Source organism: Oncorhynchus mykiss, chromosome 13 (assembly GCF_013265735.2).
Source record: "Oncorhynchus mykiss isolate Arlee chromosome 13, USDA_OmykA_1.1, whole genome shotgun sequence".
NCBI lineage: Eukaryota > Metazoa > Chordata > Actinopteri > Salmoniformes > Salmonidae > Oncorhynchus > Oncorhynchus mykiss.
The window spans coordinates 41,633,868-41,659,510 of NC_048577.1; the positions used below are offsets into that span (position 1 = coordinate 41,633,868).

At 42.1% G+C, this 25,643-nt stretch overlaps 1 long non-coding RNA gene across 1 annotated transcript; it reads right to left on the minus strand.

Moving 5' to 3' along the window:
• Positions 1 to 14,263: 14,263 nt before the first annotated feature.
• On the minus strand, positions 14,264 to 16,566 carry LOC110487540. The gene is made up of 3 exons (XR_002468283.2): positions 16,346 to 16,566; positions 15,914 to 15,965; positions 14,264 to 15,491 (listed from the first exon to the last, which is right to left on the minus strand). It is a non-coding gene; the product is annotated as an uncharacterized LOC110487540 (long non-coding RNA).
• Between the last annotated feature and the right edge of the window lie 9,077 nt (positions 16,567 to 25,643).

Below are 25,643 nucleotides of genomic sequence, written 5' to 3' on the forward strand. Positions count from 1 at the left end.
GTTCTACCTCCATTTCACCTCTGACACCACCAAACCATCCTCTCAGGGCCGGTCCCAGGCATAAGCGACATAAGTGGTCGTTTAGGGCTCCAGGCCGCTAGGGGGCCCCCAACCCAGACAATGTTTTCTTAGGAACTCAGTGGGGGCCTAAACTTACTGTTCAGAGTTAGAATAGTAGTATACACAAGGTGCAAGTTCGAAATTTGGTTGTGCATCAGATTTTGTTGTTTTGTTATGTCAGTCACCGACAGTCACTCAATTAATGATCTCTGCTGCATGGTAAATGCGTAGAATTTCAAGAAAATTCACTTTAAAACATTATATATATTTTTTTTAATCACGGTCAAGAGGGGGGGCCACTAAAATGTAGGCGGGGGGTGTCGCTTAGGGCTCCCAAAAGGCTAGACCCGGCCCCCTGTCCTCTATGTGGGTGTCTGCTATTGCTAGTTAACACTTGATCTGATCGAATCTAGGCCTATTTCTTAAGCAACAAAATTTTAGGTTTGGAACTCTCTTCGTTATTGGTCTAAATTAAGTTATGATGTCACCAGGCAAGCAAAAACTCCACCCTGATAGATTGCATTTTCAACCAGCAACTATCAGGAAATAACTCGGATCAAATTTCTTCACACTTTTACAGTGTTAGTTTCATCAACTGTTGTACAATATAATACAAAAAACAGGAAAACAGAATTTCTACTTCACTGGGCCTTTAAATAGTGATTGAATAATGCCCTGTGATTAGCCTATGCTGTTTGAAACTCACAAAGGGAAAAATTCAATTCAAGTCTGGGGATAAATATTTGGTCTTCAAATGTATTTTTTATTGCCAGACATATTGTGGTGGTTCTAAGGAATGCAAAACCTCTGAATTTAATCTCAATTTCTAGCAGACAGTTCTAGCAGATTTTCAGATTGCTGAAAGTTCAGAATCACTAATGCATTTCCCTCACATATTCCTAAAATGAACATAGCTATTTCTCTTCGATCAAAACATTATTTACCCCTTGATGGACATTCATTTGGGCATCATTAGGGCATCAAATTTGTTTAGAAGCTAAGATTGTACGTCCAGGCATGAATAGAACCTTCTGTATATTGTGTATTGTATTGTTTTCTATTGTCATTACAGATGTAGGATCTTAATTTGAGCCAGTTTGCTGCAGCAAGAAAACAATCCTGCAGCAACAGGAATTGTGAGTTATTATGTGGATTAGAATTAAAAGTAACATTTTTGTAGGCGTTGATACATTTTTCGTTAGGACAAATCAAGTCTGACATTTTAAAGTGGAAATGACAAACTTTAGAAGCCTTTTTAAACCTCAAATAGACTACAAGGAAATTTTTCAGCAACAAAAGAGTGATCAAATGAAGATCCTACATCTGTATGTATGTTTGCTGGCCAGGAATCGCAGTCTTCTACAACACTAATATTATGTGCATCATATTGAATCACATGGGTGCTTTCATTTTGTTTGATGGGATGTCCCAGTAGGACACAGGCCTATTGTTTACCTGTCCTTGAGTCATGAACTCAATACCGGAACAAACTGGAGTTAGTAGAGTTATTGTTTTAGATAAGAAAGCTCTGTAAAAACACAAAGATCAGAAAATAGGGTCAGTCAACACTAAAAATACCCATCTCCCATACGCACACATCCGTTTTTACAGTCTACCAACTATATGTGTTGCTGTGTTGTGTCTTCCTCTGAGGGACAGCAGAGGGGGATTCTGGGCCGGGGAAGCAGTTCTGACAGATGAACTCAACAGCCACAAGTGAACGGGGCTTTAGGAAACAAGGGAGGGGTCTGTGTGGGAGGTGTGTGGGTATGAGGGCCTCTCAGTGGAGTGACATGGGTTTTTAGCTATGAGACATACTCTTACAGTCAACCGGCTCTCAAACTCCCTTTCAAGATGTGCACATTGAGACCACAGCAGGTTTTTGTTTGTAGGGAATGTGCAGTACAGCAACCCTGTGGTTATGATAAATTATTATTACCTTTTTCCTTATGAAAGCAAAATCACTTAAAACCTCTAACTCATACACAACAAGAGACACCATTTCCTTTCAGTCAGATGGAATGTTCTTCTCACTACATTTAGCTCTCTACAAAACATTGCCTATAGACTTGACAGGCAAACTGAAAAATATAGCTTCGAAAATGTGGGAAACTGCAGTGGTCTATCTCAAATGTACCCCTGTTGCCCAGTGCAGTGGTAAGATAACGAAGGTGTTAACCATCCACCACAGTCCCCAGGTCTCTTGCCAAGTGTCTGGTAAAAACATTTCTCCTGCTTAGGCTACTGTATGTCACCAGCGACTAAAACAAAAACACTGCTGCAACTGTCCAAAGAAAACAAGTCCCATCCTGCCTGGTCCACCATGGCTATATTTAGACAGTCTGTTAAATGGATCTCAGCGAGACAGATCCTAGAGCAACATCAGGACTGATAATCAGGGCCTTGGCGGCTGGCGCTGGCTGGCTGGGGAGTGCGTTTGTTTACAGGGGAATGAGGGGATTGGAGGCAGTTAAACAGGTATAAAAACTCTATAATGATCCCAGAGCAACCATAACACAGCCAAGTAAAAGTAATATATGCAAGAATTTCAGAGAGAGTAAACAGAAAGTTCAAGATGTTACTAGGAACCTTTGCTCAATGTATGTTCTATTTGCCCAGATTTGGAATGTCACGTTATGCCAATTTGAAACTATGTGTAAGATGCACAGGAATGTTACTTAATGACTAACCTAACGTTTGCTTAGCATAAAAGAGCCTAAAACCTGCCTGACTAGCCTCTCTGCAAGCTTAGGACCCTGGGACTGAACACCTTCCTCTGCAACTGGATCCTGGATTTTTTGACGGGCCTACCCCAGGTAGGCAACATCACCTCCACCATGCTGAACCTCAACACTAGGGCCCCACAGGGGTGTGTGTTTAGTCCCCTCCTGTACCTCCTGTTCACACCCCAAACACCATAATTTTGCTTACGACACGGCGGTGGTATGCCTGTTCACCGGCGACGATAAGAGGTCAGTGTTTTTCTCAACTTATTGCCATAACAAAGGGGTTGAATACTTACTGACTCAAAACATTTCAGCTTTTTCTTTTTTTAATTAATTTTATTAACATTTCTAAAAACATAATTCCACTTTGACATTATGGGGTTCAGGCTGTAACAGAACAAAATGTGAAAAAAGTCAAGGGGTGTGAATACTTTCTGAAGGCACTGTAGCTTCTTTCTCATGTTCTTCTTATTTTCATCTCTTGTGTTTTTGTTCTACCTTATGTTATTTTTAGTGCTACATTGATATTGATCACTGCATTGTTGGGTTTGGAGCTTGCAAGAAGGGCATTACACTGTACTTGTGCACGTGCTCTTACTGTAAAAGTTGAAACTTGCAGGGAGCAGCTGTGGATACAGAGGAATGACAGAAATGCAGGTTTTCTGGAAGAGAAGAATGAACCAGGTTGTATTTGTGGTGAGTCAACATGGGGAGGAGAAAACAAACAATAGTAACAGTTTGTAGGGTTCCTTTAAGAAAACAATGGTATCATCAAAGTTGTGAAATACAATTTAGTTGAGATTGTAGACTGCCTTGTGTTGTCATGGAAGTGTGTGTTTTGTGTGTGTGTGTGTGTGTGTGTGACAATCCTTATTTAGATAGAGATTGGGCTGAGGGACTAGGGCTCCTAGTCAACTATCACACAGATTTTTACCAAACACACAGTCTTGGAGTGTCAGCAATTGTCTTTTATTTTTTTTATTTTTTATTTAACCCCTATTTAACCAGGTAAGTTGACTGAGAACATATTCTAATTTAAAGCGATGACCTGGGGAATAGTTACAGGAGAGAGGAGGTGGGATGAATGAGCCAATTGGAAGCTGGGGATGATAAAGTGGCCATGATGATATGAGGGCCAGATTGGGAATTTAGCCAGGACACCGGGCTTAACACCCCTACTCTTATGATAAGTTGCATGGGATCTTTAGTGACCAAAGAGAGTCAGGACACCCGTTTAACGTCACTACACAGAGCAATGTCCCCAATCACTACCCTGGGGCACTGGGATATTTTTGGGGGGCCAGATGGGCACAGTGGCCAAAAACAGATTGATAACATATTTCCAATGTTACAGAAATGGATGTCACCAAATCTTTTTTTCTGATGTGACTGGTGACCTACATCCTTTTTCAAATATGTACTTAATCACCTTTCAGATAGAAACATTCCACAGCACTTACCTACCTCACACACCTCCACCAATTGCACCCAGCTGAGTGATGCAACTTACTAGTTTTGCTGTTATAGAGAGAAGGAACCCGTATGGCCTCTCTCAACAGGGCGATCTTGTTCGTCAGGTCTGTGCCCTGTCTGTGCTGTGTATCATGAACAGTCCTAACTGTACCAGGCTACACAGCGCAGTGAATTCTCAAGTCATGACCACACCTAGTTAACAAACATTCTCAACATACCAAGTGACACCATGGCATTGTGAATAGGAAATTAGGTCACTAAAGTTTACGAGCTAGCCCTTATGATGGCATGAGGCTGTGTAATATCTTATTACGTCTGTCCCAAAACCTAGCATAGCCGGAGTCATGTATAATTAGACAATAACATTTATTCATGAATGTAAACCCATAAGAAGAACATAAATAGAGTTGATACAGCCCATAAAACGCTTCATGAACATCATGCTTGTTTGTTGACTACCAACAACAACTTCAATCTAACAAAGATCCGTGTGCTTCGAAAATGAGAACTCTTCATGACTTTGTAGAAAACAATGAAATTATAACATTTTTTTCTAAAAGCCTTTGACTACCCAGGAAGGATTAACATAAAATACAAGTCTCCCTGGCATCTGCTTGGCAAATGATTCATCCGAACGTGATCCATCCCCCATGCTGGTTGCTAGTAGCACCGCCCACAAGACAGAGAACAAGGATAGGCTTGATGCTGCTGCTGCTTTCATGCCGTGGGTGTTCTCTGGTCTCTCCCGGCCTGGCCCAGATAGACAACAAGCATTAGTTCTGACCTCCTGCTCCAGTTACCCATCTTTTTATTTGTCATCCATCTTATTTCTCAGACTCAAAACATTAAGATTGATAGACAAAAGGTGTCTATGTTAGTGGGCTGTTAATGTGTGTGCTTCCTGTTTCAAGAGTTTCTGTGCTTGTCCACTGTTGTGCTTCACTCTCTCTCCCTCACCCTCTCTCTCTCTATGTGTGTGTGTGTCTGTGTGTATGTTCTGATACTGTATATCCTGATGTACTGTGCTGTGCAATGACATGGTCCCAATCCAGAGGCTCATTGATTCCTAGGCATTCCCAGAATGACAAGCATGGAATCTCCCGAATGTGCATGCAACCCCAGTACCAGCCTCTAATGCAAACAAGTATGAGTGGCAGGCTTGCGTCACTTCAATCATCACCAGTGACCTCATTCACAACAATTGGCTGACCCTGGTTCAGTATCTTAATGTGTGGACTATGGCAGGGAACTGACCCAACTCACACAAACCTGAGCCTGGTTCAGCAGAATATAATGTGTTAATAACTTCTTATGGCTGGGGGCAGTATTGAGTAGCTTGGATGAATAAGGTGCCCAGAGTAAACTGCCTGCTACTCAGTCCCAGTTGCTAATATATGCATAGTATTATTATATTTGGATAGAAAACACTCTGATGTTTCTAAAACTGTTTGAATGATGTCTGTGAGTATAACAGAACTCATATGGCAGGCAAAACCCTGAGAAAAAAATCCAACCAGGAAGTGAGAAATCGGAGGTTGGTCGTTTTTCAACTCATTCCCTATTGAAGATACAGTGGGATATTGGTCATGTTGGACTTCCTAAGGCTTCCACTAGATGTCAACAGTCTTTAGAACCTTGTATGATGCTTCTACTGTGAAGTGGGGCCGAATGAGAGGGGAATGAGTCAGAGGTCTGCCAGAATGCCTTGAGCTCGTGACGCTCGTTCACGTGAGAGCGAGCTCTGTTCCATCGCAATTCTACAGACAAAGGAATTCTCAGGTTGGAACATTATTGAAGATTTATGTTAAAAACATCCTAAAGATTGATTCTATACATCGTTTGACATGTTTCTACGGACTGTAAACGGAACTGTTTTACATTTCGTCTGCTCCTAGTGAACATGCTTTGCTTTTTTGATTTGTTCACCAAACGCGCTAACAAAAGGAGCTTTTTGGTCATAAATGATGGACATTATCGAACAAAACAAACATTTATTGTGGAACTGGGATTCATGGGAGTGCATTCTGATGAAGATCATCAAAGGTAAGTGAATATTTACAATGTTATTTCTGACTTCTGTTGACTGCACAATATGGCAGATATCTTTTTGGCTTGTTTGGGCTTTAAGCGCCATACCCAGATTATTGCATGGTTTGCTTTTTCCGTAAAGCTTTTTTGAAATCTGACACAGCGGTTGTATTAAGGAGAAGTGTATCTAAAGTTCCATGTATAACACTCGTATTTTCATCAACATTTATAATGAGTAGTTCTGTAAATTGATGTGGCTCTCTGCAAAATCACTGGATGTTTTTGGAACTACTGAAGATAATGCGCCAATGTATACTGAGATTTTTTGATAGAAATATGAACTTTATCGAACAAAACATACATGTATTGTGTAACATAAAGTCCTATGAGTGTCATCTGATGAAGATCATCAAAGGTTAGTGATGAATTCTATCTCTATTTCTGATTTTTGTGACTCCTCTCTTTGGCTGGAAAAATGGCTGTGTTTTTCTGTGACTTGGCTCTGACCTAACATAATCGTTTGTGGTGCTTACGCCATAAAGCCTATTTGAAATCGGACACTGTGGTGGGGTTAACAAGAAGTGTATCTTTAAAATGGTGTGAAATACTTGTATGTTTGAGGAATTTTAATTATGGGATTTCTGTTGTTTTGAATTTGTCGCCCTGCACTTTCACTGGCTGTTGTCATATCGATCCCGTTTGCGGGATCTCAAACCGAATAAGTTTTTTAAGCTGGCAGCCAACTTCCTCAGTCATACAGTACAGTAGGGAAACTAGGATTCCAGTAAGAGATTAAGTATAAAAGTGGGCATCTCAAGGGCATTTTTATAACTGCAACGGCTTCCATTTTGCCTGTCCGCTGTTAGGTGGATTGAGAAATAGTGGCAGCGGTGGGATTTTCGAGAATGCTCTCTTTTATCCAATTGCACAGAGTATTATTAGAGGAGGCATTTTACCCTTCCAATCTTTACTAGATCTTGCCACATGAGTACATTTCTGCATGTTTTCTTCTCCCTGTGCCGCATACTGCAGCAAGCCTCCAGTCAAACGGCATTTCAGATATCCACAAGCCCTCCTGCTGGAGCCCTGAGTCCTGGAGAAAAGGAGAGAAAAGGAACAGTGATTAACTAGAATCAGACACCAAATGTTCATCGTATCACATTACAATTTATCTATATGAGCACAAAACAGACAGTATGTCATAACATCATTTCCTAATGTTTCCCCATCATTGCTGAATCAAGTACAAGCTCATGAATAATATAGCAAAAAAAGATATACAAATAGTCATTTTAAATCCATAAAATGCTAAACAATACATAATAAAGGGAGATATGGTACTACAAGAGGCTGCAGACCTTGTTTGATAAAAGAAATGTGATGGTGGACCAATGAGTCAGCTCTTACTAAGAGGCCCAGGGCAAGGAGGAGTAACATGGCTGGCAGATGCAGTGAATCATCGTTTATTATGACCGCTGCACTGGGGTGCCCCAGCTACTGCTGCGGCCCACATCTCAGACGAACAAGCTCAAACCAGCAGAGACCATCGTTGGGCATCACAGAGGTGTGGTAAACCAAGCATTTTACTGGCAGTCCACATAACTCGCATTATAATGTGAAATATACATGAGACAATAAAACACAGCATTGATTTGTGGTAGAAGAGAATTAAAGCACTGAATGAAGCTCATCACCCAGACCAGATCAGATAATTATCTGTACATCACTTCTAACATGTCTACTACTGTTACTTATCAGTTTATCCGATCTGGGAGGTGTTTCTGTTCTTTTGTGTGTAAAGTGCATTACATAAGTGTAGTTAGTCATTGCCATATTTCCGTATTAATTTGAAAAGTCAAGTGAATTTACATAACTGCACATTGCCTAAATATTACTCCACTACATAAATCATGGAGCTTTGGTACTAGATTATCATTTTGTGTACAATTATTAATTAGAAACATAACAGATTACTTTAAAAGGCCCAGTGCAGTCAAAAACATGATTTCCCTATGTTTTATACAGTATATATTTCCACACTATGAGGTTGGAATAATACTGTTAAATTGTAAAAATGATGATAATGCCCTTTTAGCATGAGAGCTGTTTAAAAATATTGCCTGAAATTTCAGCCTGTTTTGGTAGAATGGAGTTTTGGCCTGCCTGGTGACATCATCAGCCAGTATAAGTTAATAGACCATTCTACAAATAACAGCTAGTGTTCTGGTTACTTGTCGCTTCCATTAGGCTCGTCCAATTAGGCCTCTCACTCAGACCATTCGCAGACAGTCATAGCAACATTCTTGCTTGAGACTTTGAAAACAAAAGTATACACATCACACGTGCATTGTGTCCCACCCACCACCCACCAACCCCTCTTTTACGCTACTGCTACTCTCTGTTCATCATATATGCATAGTCACTTTAACCATATCTACATGTACATACTACCTCAATCAGCCTGACTAACCGGTGTCTGTATGTAGCCTCGCTACTTTTATAGCCTCGCTACTGTTTATAGCCTGTCTTTTTACTGTTGTTTTATTTCTTTACCTACCTATTGTTCACCTAATACATTTTTGGCACTACTGGTTAGAGCCTGTAAGTAAGCATTTCACTGTAAGGTGAATACCTGTTGTATTTGGCGCACGTGACAAATAAACTTTGATTTGACATGGTTATGGGCTTAAAAACAATACACCTGTATTATGTAAGATATAGAGTTGAAATGTATTACATTTTCAGTTTGCATCCCAATATTACACTTTATATACATCACAGAAGACTGAAATATAACAAAACTGTTATGAACATAGAAACACCGGACATAAGAAGCTTATTACCTAAAATGGATCAATTGAAAGTGTGGGTTCACAGCTCCAATCCAGATGTGTTGATCATTACTGAGACGTGGTTAAGGAAGAGTGTTTTGAATACTGATATTAACCTTTCTGGTTATAACCTTTTTTCGGCAAAGGTGGGGGAGTGACAATCTTTACCAAGGATCACATTCAGTGCTCGGTTGTCTCCAACAAGTCTGTCCCCAAACAATTTGATTTGCTGGTTTTAAGCATTAAACTTTCAAATAGCTCTTTGTTGACTGTTGCTGGGTGAGATCGTCCTCCATCAGCACCGGCTTGTACCCTACCTGCCCTAAGCTCTTACTTTAAGGAGCAGTTCTCTCTCTGTGGGCCTAACCCCAAGAAGTTCTGGAAAAAGATTAAAGACCAGAAGAAAAAACCCTCCTGCTCACAGCTGCCCATGTCCCTTAATGTTGATGATGTGGTTGTTACTGACAAGAAGCACATGGCTGAGCTCTTTAATCACCACTTCATGAAGTCAGGATTCCTATTTGACTCAGCCATGCCTCCTTGCCGTCCAACATTTCCTCATCTCTCACCCCTTCTAATGTGACTATCCCTGATGCTTTTCCTTCCCCCCCCCCCCCCCCCCCCCCCCCACCTGCCCAGCTACAAAGTTTCTCCCTGAAAGCAGTCACTGAGTCCGAGGTGCTAAAGGAGCTCCTTAAACTTGACCCCCAAAAAACATCTGGGTCAGATGGTTTAGACCCTTTCTTCTTTAAGGTTGTTGCCCCTATCATCGCTAAGCCTATCTCCAACCTTTTTAACCTGTCTCTCCTTTCTGGGGAGGTTCCTATTGCTTGGAATGCAGCCACGGTTCGTCGTTTATTTAAAGGGGGAGATCAAGCTGATCCTCACTGTTACAGGCCTATTTCTATTTTGCCCTGTTTATCAAAAATGGTAGAAAAACTGACTGGCTTTCTTGATGTCTATAGTATTCTCTCGGGTATGCAATCCAGTTTCCGCTCAGGTTATGGATGTGTTGCTGCAACCTTAAAGGTCCTCAATGATGTCACCATTGCCTTTGATTCTAAGCAATATTGCTCAACTATTTTTATTGACTTGGCCAAAGCCTTTGATATGGTAGACCATTCCATTCTTGTGGGCCGGCTAAGGAGTATTGGTGTCTCTGAGGGGTCTTTGAGCTGGTTTGCTAACTACCTCTCTCAAAGAGTGCAGTGTATAAAGTCAGAAAATCTGCTGTCTCTGCCACTGCCTGTCACCAATGGAATACCCCAAGGCTCGATCCTAGGCCCCATGTTCTTCTCATTTTATATCAACAACGTAGGTCAGGCAGTAGGAAGCTCTCTCATACATTTATATGCAGTTGATACAGTCTTATACTCAGCTGGCCCCTCCCCGGATTTTGTGTTAAAAGCTCTACAACAAAGCTTTCTTAGTGTCCAACAAGCTTTCTATGCCCTTAACCTTGTTCTGAACACCTCCAAAAGAATGGTCATGTGGTTTGGTAAGAAGAATGCCCCTCCTCCCACAGGTGTTATTACTACCTCTGAGGGTTTAGAGCTTGAGGTAGTCACCTCATACAAGTACTTGGGAGTATGGCTAGACGGTGCACTGTCCTTCTCTCAGCACACATCAAAGCTGCAGGCTAAAGTTAAATCTAGACTTGGTTTCCTCTATCGTAATCGCTCCTCTTTCACCCCAGCTGCCAAACTAACCCTAATTCAGATGACCATCCTACCCATGCTAGATTACGGAGACATAATTTATAGTTCGGCAAGTAAGGGTGCTCTCGAGCGGCTATATGTTCTTTACCATTCGGACATGAGATTTGCCACCAATGTTCCTTATAGGACACATCACTGCACTCTATACTCCTCTGTTAACTGGTCATCTCTGTATACCCGTCGCAAGACCCACTGGTTGATATTTATTTATAAAACCCTCTTAGGCCTCACTCCCCCCTATCAGAGATATCTACTGCAGCCCTCATCCTCCACATACAACACCCGTTCTGCCAGTCACATTCTGTTAAAGGTCCCCAAAGCACACACATCCCTGGGTCGCTCCTCTTTTCAGTTCGCTGTAGCTAGCGACTGGAACGAGCTGCAACAAACACTCAAACTGGACAGTTTTATCTCAATCTCTTCATTCAAAGACTCAATCATGGACACTCTTACTGACAGTTGTGGCTGCTTTGTGTGATGTATTGTTGTCTCTAGCTTCTTGCCCATTGTGCTGTTGTCTGTGCCCAATAATGTTTGTACCATGTTTTCTGCTGTTACCATGTTGTGTTGCTACCATGTAGCAATATGTGTATGCGAGTGAGTGTGTGTGGTATCGACCTTGGTAGCCAATGCAACGTGTAGGTTGATGACGTCACAGTGCAATAGCCAGAGTCCTGTTCTTTTCTTCCTGGTTGTGATTAAACGTACTCTCTCTCCCTCCCTCCTATCTGCTGATGACTACAGTATGTAGGTCATAGCTGGTATGCAGCATCCTGCCCATAGTCACGCAGCACACCGAGGACACTTAAGGAGAAAAGGACAGGAAGGAAGTAACTAACCAAGCTATTACAGAACCCAGCAGGGAGTCTGTGGAATTTTCGATTCCATTGACACCCAGACAGAAGGTGGCCTTGGTTTGTGCTGCTGTGATCTGTGACCTGCCAACAGGAGAGCAACTTCTCTGACAGGATCTGAATGTAAACACACACGCACACACATACATACACTGATGCACGTACGCTCACAGATACACACGCAGGCACCCATCACACTCACACATACACAGGTCCCATGGGAGGTGACAGCGGGAGTGTGCCAGAGCCTGAGGACATGCCAGCCGCTGGAGCCTCGTCCTGAGCTGGCATCGTTTGCTGCAATGCGGAGAGGAGGGAGAGAAAGAGAGAGAGTGAGGAAGAGAGGAAGAGAATAGAGAGAGGGGCATAAACTCCCTCACACACAAGCACATTAATTCTGCTTCAAGAGCTCCTTGACCCCCCCCCAACCCACTACAAACCACCTCTCTTATCCAGGGTGAAAATTAGCAAAGACGGCCCTTTCACCTGAATTATTAAAGTCATGCAGCTTTAAAGAACAACTTTTCTTTTTTATTTTCATTCAATATGGAGCCCTCCTGTTTTCTTCCTTTTCTCAAAGGATGAAGATGAAGCAAGAAGACAGACAAGGATGGATACGCTGACAGAGCTGAGATTCTACATTGCCGTTTTTGAGTTTAGAGGTTTTTGACAGCTGAAACTATTTTATGTGATAATGCTGCTACTAAATACTGATCCTTAAGAACTTCTATCAGAATGGAAGGCTCCCTTTTTTATTTGTTCATTCTGCCTTTCTGAAGGTTAGTTTTTCATCTTTCAGACTGCCTCCACTGTAGGCTCCATATCTAATTCACAACCAAAACAAAATAACCCTAGAGGAAGTGTTCACTGTAAAAGTAATGAGACTTCTAAATGCATCATATTCTTTCTTTCATCAACTTCACATTATGAAGGAAAAGGCCACACAACCTAGCAGGGGCAGATTGGCCATCTGGCAATTCTGGCAAATGCCAGATGGGCTAGACAATTTTTTTGGGCTGGTCGAAGTTGACACACCAAAATATTTTTTTGGTATATAAAAATAAAGCAATGAAAATGTGACATGGCCTGCAACCTTTTAAGAAAAATGTTTAAGGTTTTTGTGCAATTTCTCTGTTATACTACTCTGTAATGAGCCTTTGGCTGATCAGTGGGTAACAGCCGGCTCCCCACATTCAAAATCAAACGCTGCATAATAATAATAATTAACACTAAGGGTAGGTGTTGATTCAGGGGAACATGTTAGTCTGGAGCCCTGTAATAGTAATTAACACTAAGGGTAGGTGTTGATTCAGGGGAACATGTTAGTCTGGAGCCCTGTAATAGTAATGAACAGTAAGGGTAGGTGTTGATTCAGGGGAACATGTTAGTCTGTAGCCCTGTAATAGTAATGAACAGTAAGGGTAGGTGTTGATTCAGGGGAACATGTTAGTCTGGAGCCCTGTAATAGTAATTAACACTAAGGGTAGGTGTTGATTCAGGGGAACATGTTAGTCTGGAGCCCTGTAATAGTAATTAACACTAAGGGTAGGTGTTGATTCAGGGGAACATGTTAGTCTGGAGCCCTGTAATAGTAATTAACACTAAGGGTAGGTGTTGATTCAGGGGAACATGTTAGTCTGGAGCCCTGTAATAGTAATTAACACTAAGGGTAGGTGTTGATTCAGGGGAACATGTTAGTCTGGAGCCCTGTAATAGTAATTAACACTAAGGGTAGGTGTTGATTCAGGGGAACATGTTAGTCTGGAGCCCTGTAATAGTAATTAACACTAAGGGTAGGTGTTGATTCAGGGGAACATGTTAGTCTGGAGCCCTGTAATAGTAATTAACAGTAAGGGTAGGTGTTGATTCAGGGGAACGTGTTAGTCTGGAGCCCTGTAATAGTAATTAACAGTAAGGGTAGGTGTTGATTCAGCGGAACATATGATAGGCACACATTTGCAAGATACTGTAGCCTAAGTCTTTTGCTTGGCTTTAAAACATTTACGGCTTCCGTAAACGACCCCACATCCATGATCTCCAGCACCAAACCAGTGTCTACATATGTGAAAACTGTTTGTTTCTGTGATCCGTGATTAAAAAAGATAAGAAGAAAGCTCCTAAAAAAATGCTTCTCTGTGACATCACTCTGATCTGTTCCACCTGTTATTGTGATTGTCTCCACCTCCTCCAGATGTCGTTTATTTTCACCAGTGTATTTATCCCTGTGTTTCCTGTCTCTCTGTGCCAGTTTGTCTGTATGTTTTCAAGTCAACCAGCGTGTTTTTCCCCCATGCTCCTGTTTTCTATTATCTTTTTCTAGTCTTCCTGGTTTTAACCTTTGCCTGCTTTTTTTCTGGACTCCGTACCCACCTGACCCTCTGCTTGCCCTGACATCGAGCCTGTCTGCAACTTTGTACCTCTTGGACTCAGAATCTGGTTTTGACCTTTTGCCAGTCCACGCCCATTCTCTTGACTACTCCTTTTGGATATAATTAAACAACTAAGACTCTAACTATCTGCCTCCTGTGTCTGCATCTGGGTTTTGCCTTGTGCCCTTATAATCACAGGGTAGGATTAAAAGTTTAAAAAAATGTGATTTTCAAATCCTGCCACGAGTTTCTAGCCAAAGGGAGGGTATTTTTTTGCTCCCCACATCACTGTGAATCTCATAGTGTTTGAAAATCACTGTTCTTAAAATGTTGTAACTTTTGATGATGTCATCAGGTAGAACCTTTTAACTTTATATGTTTTCCTACAAAACGTGGATATGTGCCGTTTCACATATGTAGACACTGGTATTGTGCTGGAGATAATGAAAATGAGATTGAAAAGTGGTGGAATAGCCCTTTAAGCAGACAGACAGACAGACCGAGAACAAAAAGCACAGTGACAGCAGAGAAAATACTGAGAGAGACAGGCAGCACAACAGGGAGGCAAACAAAATGGCTAGAACAGAGGCACAGTTATAGTGGTGAGTTGTATCTCCAGTGGGGCTTTTACATATTGTATTTGTTTTAAACATGAGCTTGTTAAAAAAGAGGAGAAGGACCATCTCTCGCCAGTCACTGGTACAGAAATAGTTGAGAAATGCTGCACTGCACTGAAGATCCCTTTTGGGTTCCAGGTAGAACCCTCTGTGGAAAGGAGTGAGTTGGCAGTGGGCACAGTGATGTGGGCTGGCACGGATAAAATGCCAGGGCCTAATTTTTGTCCCAGTCCGCCCATGCAATGTAGCAGGAGATGAATTAAGCTTTATTTAACTCATAAATGTGACTAGGCAGATGAAGGATTTGTAATAAAGCAACATTAAACTTTCTTTTGTGGAAGTAAAGCAGGCAAGAGACAAGTTTGTCCTTTATCTAACTTCTATTCATATGATCCGGATGACCAGGTGCTTTCGCTCTCTGAGGCTGAAGTGAGGAAAACTCTCAACCAGATGGCATCCCTGGCCGCGTCCTCAGAGTGTGTGCTGACCAGCATGCTAACGTCTTCTCGGACATCTTCAACCTGTCTCTCTCCCAGGCTGTTGTCCCCACCTGCTTTAAGGATGCCACCATCGTCTGGATCCTGGACTTCCTGATGGGCAGACCACCACCGGCTGTGAGCATTGGTAACAACACCTCCTCCACACTGACTCTTAACACAGGGGGCCCCCAGGGGTGTGTCCTCAGTCCTCTGCTGTACTCCCTGTTCACCCACGACTGTGTGGCTTTGCACGACACCAACTCCACCATCAAGTGTGCCGATGACACCACAGTTGTAGGCCTGATAGGGAACATGCTCCGATCCACATCAACGAGACTGCAGTAGAGAGAGTCACAAGTTAGGTTCCTCAGTTTTTACATCCCCGAGGACTTCTCATGGACCAACAACACCACTACTCTTATCAAGAGGGCACAACAGTGTCTCTACTTCCTTTCAAAAAACTATTGCTGCTCCATCGAGAGCGTCTGGATCGGTTGCATGACAGCCTGGTACGGTAATTGCTCCGTCCATGACCGCAAGGCTCTCTAGATGGTGGTGAAGACGGCCCAGTACACACATACACACATTCATGCTACCCACAAATCACAACTGATGTTACCAGACTCTTAATACTGCTCAGTTTATACACTGCCTCCATCCCCCCTTCCTAATACACATGTAAATATTGAACTCTAAATGGTACCTTTCTGTATTCTACTTATACTAAATTGTTTATTCTATTCCACTGAGCCATTTACTTTATGTTCATATTCTTATCTTGTATTTGTTGCTGCATTGTCGAGAAGGAACCTGCAAGTAAGAATTTCGTTAGACAATATATACCATGCGTATCCCATACATACGACTAATAAAACTTGAAACATATTTAGTACACTCATAGATTAAAGGGTTCCAAAAGGGCTCTGCGGCTGTCCCCATAGGAAAACCCTTTTTGGTTCCAGGTTGAACTCTTTTGGGTTCTATGTGGAACCCTCTGTGGAAAAGGTTCTACAATTAACACCAAAGGGTTCTACCTGTAATCAAAAGGGTTCTACATGGAACCAAAAGGGTTTCTCCTATGGGGAAAGCCAGATAACCCTTTTTGGTCCTAGATAGCATCTTTTTTGCTAAGAGTGTAGGTTGATGCCACAATATTGAAATGGCATGGCTTTGGTTGGCAGGGTTTGAACCTCAGGTCTCAGGTTGATGACGTGTAACGGCTGTTGGAAGGAGAGGACCAAGGTGCAGCGTGGTACGTGTTCATCCTTTTATTAATGGAACTAAACACTGATTAACAAAACAAAGAGAACTAACAAAACAGAAACAGTTCTGTCTGGTGCAGACACAAAACTACCCACAAACACGCAGTGGGAAAAAGCTACCTAAGTATGGTTCTCAATCAGAGACAACGATAGACAGCTGCCTCTGATTGACAACCACACGGCCAAACAACAAAGAAATACAAAACATAGAAAATTAACATAGAATGCCCACCCTATTCACACCCTGGCCTAACCAAAATAGAGAATAAAAGCCTCTCTATGGCAGGGCGTGACATGACGTCACAGTGCGATGCTAACTTGACCATCCACTACATACTGTACTCTAAGGACCCACAGCAGCAGGTCATCTCTGGCCAGGTTAAACTGCACAACCCCAGAGGAAGGGTCTTGTGAATGACCTAACAAGATTAGGACCATCTGATCCTCTTGAGAAAAGTCTTCCTTCGACGTGACCCACAACTTAATCTCTGTGACGTCACTCGCAACGTGGTAACACCAGTGTTGACGGGATCAATCCCGTTCCTTTTTCCGTTTTTTGGGATGGAAGTCCAGAGCTGAGCCACAGCCCTTACAATAAAATATGTCACATTTGTGAAATCACATTTTCACTTGTGAAATCGCTGTTTTCACATGTCGAGCTTAAATTTCATATATTAAACCATATTTTCACATCTATTACATTTAGAGTTCACATGTTAAAACCTCATTTTCACAGGATATATTTTTTTTTATACCTCACGTGAATTGTAGTTGCGGTTATCGGATATGCAGTTTTACATGTGAAAAACTTTCTCACTTGAGGATCTCACGTTCACATGTGGAATTTGCAGTTTCACATGTAAGAAAACTCCACATGTGAAAACCTTGGTCTAATGGTCAAGGTGTTGGCTTGTCCTGTAGAAGACCCTGGTTCTAATCCTGGCAGTGACAAAAACACATGTGAAAACCTTGGTCTAATGGTCAAGGTGTTGGCTTGTCCTGTAGAAGACCCTGGTTCTAATCCTGGCAGTGACAAAAACACATGTGAAAACCTTGGTCTAATGGTCAAGGTGTTGGCTTGTCCTGTAGAAGACCCTGGTTCTAATCCTGGCAGTGACAAAAACACATGTGAAAACCTTGGTCTAATGGTCAAGGTGTTGGCTTGTCCTGTAGAAGACCCTGGTTCTAATCCTGGCAGTGACAAAAACACATGTGAAAACCTTGGTCTAATGGTCAAGGTGTTGGCTTGTCCTGTAGAAGACCCTGGTTCTAATCCTGGCAGTGACAAAAACACATGTGAAAACCTTGGTCTAATGGTCAAGGTGTTGGCTTGTCCTGTAGAAGACCCTGGTTCTAATCCTGGCAGTGACAAAAACACATGTGAAAACCTTGGTCTAATGGTCAAGGTGTTGGCTTGTCCTGTAGAAGACCCTGGTTCTAATCCTGGCAGTGACAAAAACACATGTGAAAACCTTGGTCTAATGGTCAAGGTGTTGGCTTGTCCTGTAGAAGACCCTGGTTCTAATCCTGGCAGTGACAAAAACACGTGAAATTGTGAAATGTTGGGAAACCACGTGTCTGAGTCATGTGAAAAATCCATGTGAAACTTCACGTGTCCGAAAACCAAGTGTCATGTCTCACTGGTGTCTATTTGTCCCATGTGATTTTTTCCACGTGCTCTTCTCACGTGATTTTTTCTTGTGTTTTTTTTTTTAATCGAGAGTTCCACTTGCTGTTTGTATACAGTATTTTGATGTCTACTAATCTCTCTGATATAAATGTTTTGGTAAAATCGTCAGTTATCCTTTCATATAGAAGCCTAATGCTGAGACAGTGACACTGATAAGTTACGCCTCCGGCTGCAAGATTTGTGTCTCCAGAAGAATTCATGTTCGTGTCTTTCTATGCTTAACAAACAATTGACATTGTTGCTTGCTGGAGTAGAGGCTCTTTTTGTGTGTGGGTGGATGTGTGTGTGGGATGGGAAACTGTGTCAAGGTTGCAGCCATTAGCTCATGTGGCATTCTGTTTTGAAAGTGCTAGCAGGAGATAAGTCTATACATCTTTACTACCATCCTCCCCTCTCTCTCCAGTCAGCCACTGTACAGACAGCAACGGCAACCGAAGCCAAGTGAAGCCTATTGAATTATCAACTTGGCTGTCATGGGCTGCGGGCTACGGCAGGATCATTATTTTTATTGTCGGCGGCTGAGGCAGCACTTACTGTAACAGATGGGACAATTATTTGTCAAGCTCCATTAAATATTAATGGGTGGGGGTTGAATATTGGAGGTGGAGAGACATTGTCTGCAGTTTAGCCTTATTGCTACAGTACGTGCCCCAGACTCCACCATCTCATCTCAGAAACCCAACCTCAGGCTGAGCAGTTGGCATCTGTTTTTTCTAGTAACATTGTAACCTCCTCCACTAACTTACACACACACACCCACACCCACACTGCCCACACTGTCCACCCTTTCCTGCATACGTTAGCATGTACAGTACACCTACTCATTCAAGGTTTCTTTTTATGTTCTACATTGGCTGTGTAAGGGTTATTTGACCAAGAAAGAGAGTGATGGGGTGCTGCATCAGATGACCTGGCCTCCACAATCACCCGACCTCAACCCAATTGAGATGGTTTGGCATGAGTTGGACCGGCAGAGTGAAGGAAAAGCAGCCAACAAGCGCTCAGCATATGTGGGAACTCCTTCAAGAATGTTGGAAAAGCATTCCAGGTGAAGCTGGTTGAGGGAATGCCAAGATTGTGCAAAGCTGTCATCAAGGCAAAGGGTGGCAACTTTGAAGAGTCTTATATCTAAAATATATTTTGATTTGTTTAACACTTTTTTGGTTACTACATGATTCCATATGTGTTATTTCATAGTTTTGATGACTTCACTATTATTCTACAATGTAGAACATAGTAAAAATAAAGAAAAATCCTTGAATGAGTAGGTGTGTCCAAACTTTTGACTGGTACTGTACATGTATACACACACACACACACACACACACACACACACACACACTACAACACAAGGACACACACACACACACACACAATGTTATTCCCTACATTTCACAGTTGTTCTAGGTTTAATAGAGTTATTGTGAACCCAAACAGAAAAAAAGAAGAGAGAGAAAAATAAAGAATTGATTCTGTCTTTAGAGACTGTAGACAGAGATTGGACAAGGCCGTTCAAATCTCTTTTTGACTGCAGGTGGAGGAAACCCTATCTGTAGTCTGAAAGCAAAACAATGGGTCTCTTCTTGAAGCAGTGAGCTCAGAGGGAGCCCAGCCAAGACAGAGTCTGTTCCACAGGAATAGACCTTGGCAGAGCCACACAGGTCATCTGCTGTACAACAGACTGACACGTAGACAACTGGGGCCCTGAAGTTCTCTATACAGTCACTATAACACTTATCTACTGTACAAGCAGACTTACACGTAGACAACTGGGCCCTTACAACAACAAAAAAGTGACATTTGGCATTTCACATGTGGCTGTTTTCACATTGAGCTTAAATTTCACATTTGAAACCATATTTTCACATGTATTAAATTCAGAGTTCACATGTTCAAGTTAACTCAAGTTGACTTTTTGTAATTTATATGAAATTTTTCACATGATTTGTTCATACATGTGTGTTTATACTGTACACGTGTCCGAAAACCACATGAAGTCTTCTGTACAGTCCCTATAACACATAATTTCCTCGTCGCCATATCAAGTGCACAGACAGCATGTTTGTGTACATAGGCTACAGGTAGTATGTGCATGCGAGGATGTGCTGTACGTTCTTGTGCCAATTGTAGTGAATATATGTTTCTGAAGTGTGTGCGCGCGTGCTTGCAGGCATGTGCGTACGTGTGTGTGGATCAAGGTAGATCAGACAGAACATAGGGTTTTGTATTGCATGACGCATACATAGTACCACTCACGTGTAACACATGCAGTGGTCTCAACTGCGAAGCTGTAATGGACCTTAATGGCCCTTGGAACAGACACATGTAAACACACATCTCGTGATGCTCAGACATTGAGCCACATGTCACGCTCTGGGCAAACATATCACGTTAAGTGCATACAGTAATCCTCACACAGTAATCTTCACTCAATCATCTGTGATACTATCCCCATGCCTAAGAATTTGTTTATTCAACAACATCTAGAGTGCGGATGTGGGCATCGTTCTCCATGCACCGTTTGCATCAAGGATTTATGTAGACACACGCACATGCACACCACCCACTCACACATGCAGGTCCCAGAACCACAACAGACTTTTCCCATGGTGCGTCTGTTCCTGATCTGTCATATCACTACAAGTCATAGGCCGCTTTGCTGGCTCACCCACTCACAATCCAGTCTCTCACAGAGAGTGCTACAGGCTGGAGGATCTGCCCGGTAACAATGCCATGACTGTACCCAGCGGGCCATGCAAGAGGCAGCCTCTGCTGCCCTAACATAAGCCTGTCGTGCCTCTCCTCTCAGCATCACGCTAGCGAGCAGGCAGGCAGGCAGAGGAGCCTGCTCTCTGTGGGTGAGTCACAGACAGTCAAGCCATCACGACACAGCGAGAGGAGGGTGACGCTAGTCTGTTTATTGAGTAGCACAATGTAGAATGGGATGAGAGATGAGTGTCTCAGAAGTGCAAACAAACCTGACTTACATACAGCACAGTGGTTATGTCTTCCCAGTGGGTGAATGGGACTGCAATGCCTTGTGGTTCATGAAATGGCTAGCCTTTTAGGGCTCTACAAATTATTTAGTGCAGCATTAATATGGAACTTAGCATACCCGTAATATACCCACAGCACATGCCTGCACATGCAAGTGTAGTAACAAGCCAAATTAGGTGAAATGTTGCATGTAGATATCATAGTGATTCTGTAATAACTGTCCAGGTTGGTTTAATCCGAGTAGATGTAGCCAGTTACTAAATATAATTTTGTTTCTCAGAGGAGAGCAAAATTATGCCAACTTTAATCCACAGATGACATATTTCATCCATTTATTGGGCATAAGGGATGATTAGCATTAGATCAGGAATGGTTATCTCCCTAAAGCCAGGAAAAAGATTTCTGGAAAAAATATATACAAATTGGATGAAGCCTGTAATGGGCCTGGCACTCATATTACTGGGGGAAATTAGTTTAACCCATTAAATAACCAATTAAATAATCCATTAAATAACCCATTAAATAACCCATTAAATAACCCATTAACCTCCAGATCTGTGCCCACCAGTGTTATGTTTAGAGAAGAGCTTTGTGGCTATGAATGAGATCAGAATTTCTCTCTGTGGATGAGTAATACGCCCATGTCAGGGGATACTGCTCTGCCCTCTTCTTGTGGTATAAATAGCCAGTTGGGATACAACATAGTTGGCTCTGTGATGTTGAAATGTCCTCTTTTCAATGTTATACTAGCTGATCAGTATAAACCCCAGGGGGTCAAAGAGCCACGAGATTAGGCTGGGACTCGGGTCAGTTGAGCCACAGTCAACCTGCAGACCGTAAACTAGCCTTTAGTGTGTAACCTGTCAGTCAGATTAGAGCAGACCTCCTTTGTGAGAATATAAATTATTGTCTCATCTTGGCGACTGCCACAGTGGAGGGATTGGGACCAGTGTGGAAAGCGAGGTGCTAAGAGTGTTGTGGGGGACAGACATGAGACAAAACTTTCTTTTATCAGCGGGATTTGGCCCAGATTTAGCCACCACTGTGGTGGATACTGTGAGAATCTCCAACACACGGACAATTGGCACGCTTTCAAAGGCGCATCTTTCAAAAACAAAGGCGCTGTTGGTATTATTGAATTGATTGATGTGATCCAGTGAGCCGCTGAGTTGTTGTGAGGGGAGATACAGTTCTGCACAGGGATGATCCCAGTCCTACACAAACCTAGCAGATGAGAATGTCATACATAGAGTATAGGCCTACTCCCTCTGATTTCTGTGATATTCTAGAATGTTTTGCGGTTTGGCCTCTGAATAATAGAGGCAATTTGGAGGGAACATGGCATTCATAGCGTGTTTGAGTGCTACTTCTTACTCTCCCTTACACATTATAGCCTATTGCAGTCATGCCTATGGCCCACTTGTAAAAAGCCTACGTTTAGCTAAGATATCTGATGCAACATCATTAAAGAATCTGTCACTGAATCTATATAATTGTGGTATTTTTTAGCAAAAATGTAAGATGTACTGTTCTCTTCTATTTTCCTCATACACTGTAGGCTCCTTCTCACACAAGTAAATGCAACAACGCATAAGTGTAACGCTCGTCGAAATGGGTAGACCAAGGCACAGCGTGATTTGGGTTCATCATCACTTATTTAAATGTGAACCAGCAACAAAACAATAAAGAGAAACAAACAAACGAAGGTACAGCGTTGTAGGGCTCAAAAGCAACAATACAAAACAAGATCCCACAAACAATAGGTGGGAAAAGGCTACCTAAATATGATCCCCAATCAGAGACAACGATAGACAGCTGCCTCTGATTGGGAACCATACCAGGCCAACATAGAAATACAAAAACTAGACTACACATAGAAATAATAAACTAGAACACCCCTCAGTCATGCCCTGACCTACTCCACCATAGAAAATAAAGGCTTTCTATGGTCAGGACGTGACAATAAGCCTATAGGCCTACAGCGCATAACATTAAAGAGACAGAACGATGAAAACCGTTGACCATCAAATTCAAGGGTCTAAAAACATGCAAACACACTTTTCATTAGTAGGTAGTCGGGTCACCAAGGAATTGGCTGCAATGCAAAGCCAACCTTATCATGTCCAATTGCGCGCCATGAGAGAACACAACCGGCAGAATGCCTCTAGATCTACTCTGTGGGGAAGAAGGAAAAACAGCTGCTAAGATCACATTGGCCCCTGAGCTTACTGTATATAGACCCAGTTTTCTCCATGTGGTTATTGTACAGGATTTATTCTGTAATTAATCTGCCTTACAGGTGATTAAAGGCCCAGGGCAGACAGAATTCAGTTGTTCCTGTGTTTTATATCATATTGTACAACAGCTGATGAAACTAACACTGTAAAAGTGTGAAAATATTGGATCAGTGTTATTTCCTGACAGATGCTGATTGAAAATACAAATCTACACAGGACCTTCTAATCACCAGGTTTACTGTACATGGGCGGAGTTTGGGCTATCACCATGCAGTAAATTAGTTACTAGACCAACAACAAAGAGAGTTCCAAACCTCTCTGTCAATAACAGTTACTTTTCAGTTTTCACCTTCCCACTCAGACCACTCCCATACAGTCCTAACTAAATTTTTGCTTGAGAAATCATGTTTTGCTAAAAAGCTATTTTTTTGCACATTTTAAGGAAATCTAATACGGTAGCTAGGTTTCCATCCAATTTGTGTCAGATTTTAATGTGAATATTCTAAAATCTGCATAAAACAATATGTGCATATTCCAACCAGAGATGCGTTTCCATCAAACTGACTTGTGCGGATAAAAGGCTGCATGTGATGATGTAGTGCACATAAAAATAACTTTTGTGGTTAAATTCCCATGTAGCAAATAACAAATACAAGTTAAATGGGTTTCCATCGCATTTTCAACTCTACTGATGATTTTGTCACAAACAACGGTTGCATTGTATAGCAAATGTGCCCACTCTGGTCTTGGCACACGTGCCCAAGTCAACACCTCGCAAATACAGTGCTGGTAGGCTACCTATATTACATTATGAGATTATTATGGATAAGAGCAATATTATTTGTATTTGTCAAACGGCAGCCAAGCATCGATCATCATGTCACCAGAATAAGACCCTCAATATTTATAGGAAAGGAGCATCAAGATCACCATGCACTTTCACCACCCTGTGAAGAATTTTATCTGTAGCCGAATGAGCTATATGCTTTTCCGAGTCGTAATGGGAGGACCACACAACACATCATTGCATCACTCCAAGTTTACTTTGATATGATGGTTATTATATTAATATTTGCGCATAAAGGCATTTCCACCGCCCTTTCTCGCATATTTAATTTTACCGACACAAAAATATCCCACTATCTCGAAACAAACAAATTGTCTGTAGTCATTTATAAATTTGTACCGGCATTTCATGTTTCCATCAGCTGGGTGGTGACTTTTTCCATGCATCAGGTAATTCATCTGCATGAAATGGTTGGATGGAAACGTGGATAGTAAGGTACTTAATTGTTACCCAGAAATAATTTGATATTGATATAAAATACGTCTGCATTGGGCCTTTACGAATTCCGTTCACGGGTGCTCAAGTTAAAGGGTAGCTAAGCTATAATTATATCCTGTGAGTTGTGGGCAGGGCACGGCCCATTATTGTAGCGTGAATGACAACGTATTAGCATACTCAACGGGAGACTTTTCATTTTCCCTCTGATTGTTTGATAGTAATTATGGCTTGCTTTATCGACTGCAACAACTGCTCAATCATAGTAAAGATGAAGTATCGCATCACCCACGCCCCAATGTCTATTGAGATGTTGTTTGTGTAATGTTGTTGATACAAGAGCAGGGAGAATAGCATGGGAGGAGAGTGTGCTGTTCATGCATTACAAACCATCAGTGTTATTCTAGATGAGCTCAGTGTTAAGACCGCTGTTCCCTTCTTCTTTATCAGTGTTTCTACTTTGCTCTCCAATATTTCACTTCAATTTTTTGGATATCACTGAAAGAGCCCATTGTACAAATCAGTCGGCCATAAAAATGCATCTACCTTGCATAGTCCTTCTAGACAAGACTTCTCGTCTCAATATCGTCTTCTTACAGCAATGTAGTACTGCAGAATAGCCAGTGTACAGTATCTTTCAATCTATCTTAGACTCAGGTTACATATTGGACACAATGTTGTCTGTCGGCACTTGACTTATATAACTAACTATAACTGTACAGTACAGGGCCCAGGGCGAGGGTTACTGACTCCTCGCTCTTTGCACAGTATCAGTTTTGTTCCTGCAATACGATGTGCAGTGGCACGTGGGCTGCCTCTCTCTCTTTCTTTCCATCTCTCCATCTCTCTCACTCTGCCTCATTCTTCCTTGCTCTCTCACATAACTGTGGAGCCATGCCTGTGTTTGAAGCGATAAGCCCAGGTCACTCACACACACACACAACACAGAGAGGTTGGTCTTCCCATTAGTGATGCTGGCCTCATTGTGTCCACACAAAGAACATGCCCTGGGCTCTCCCT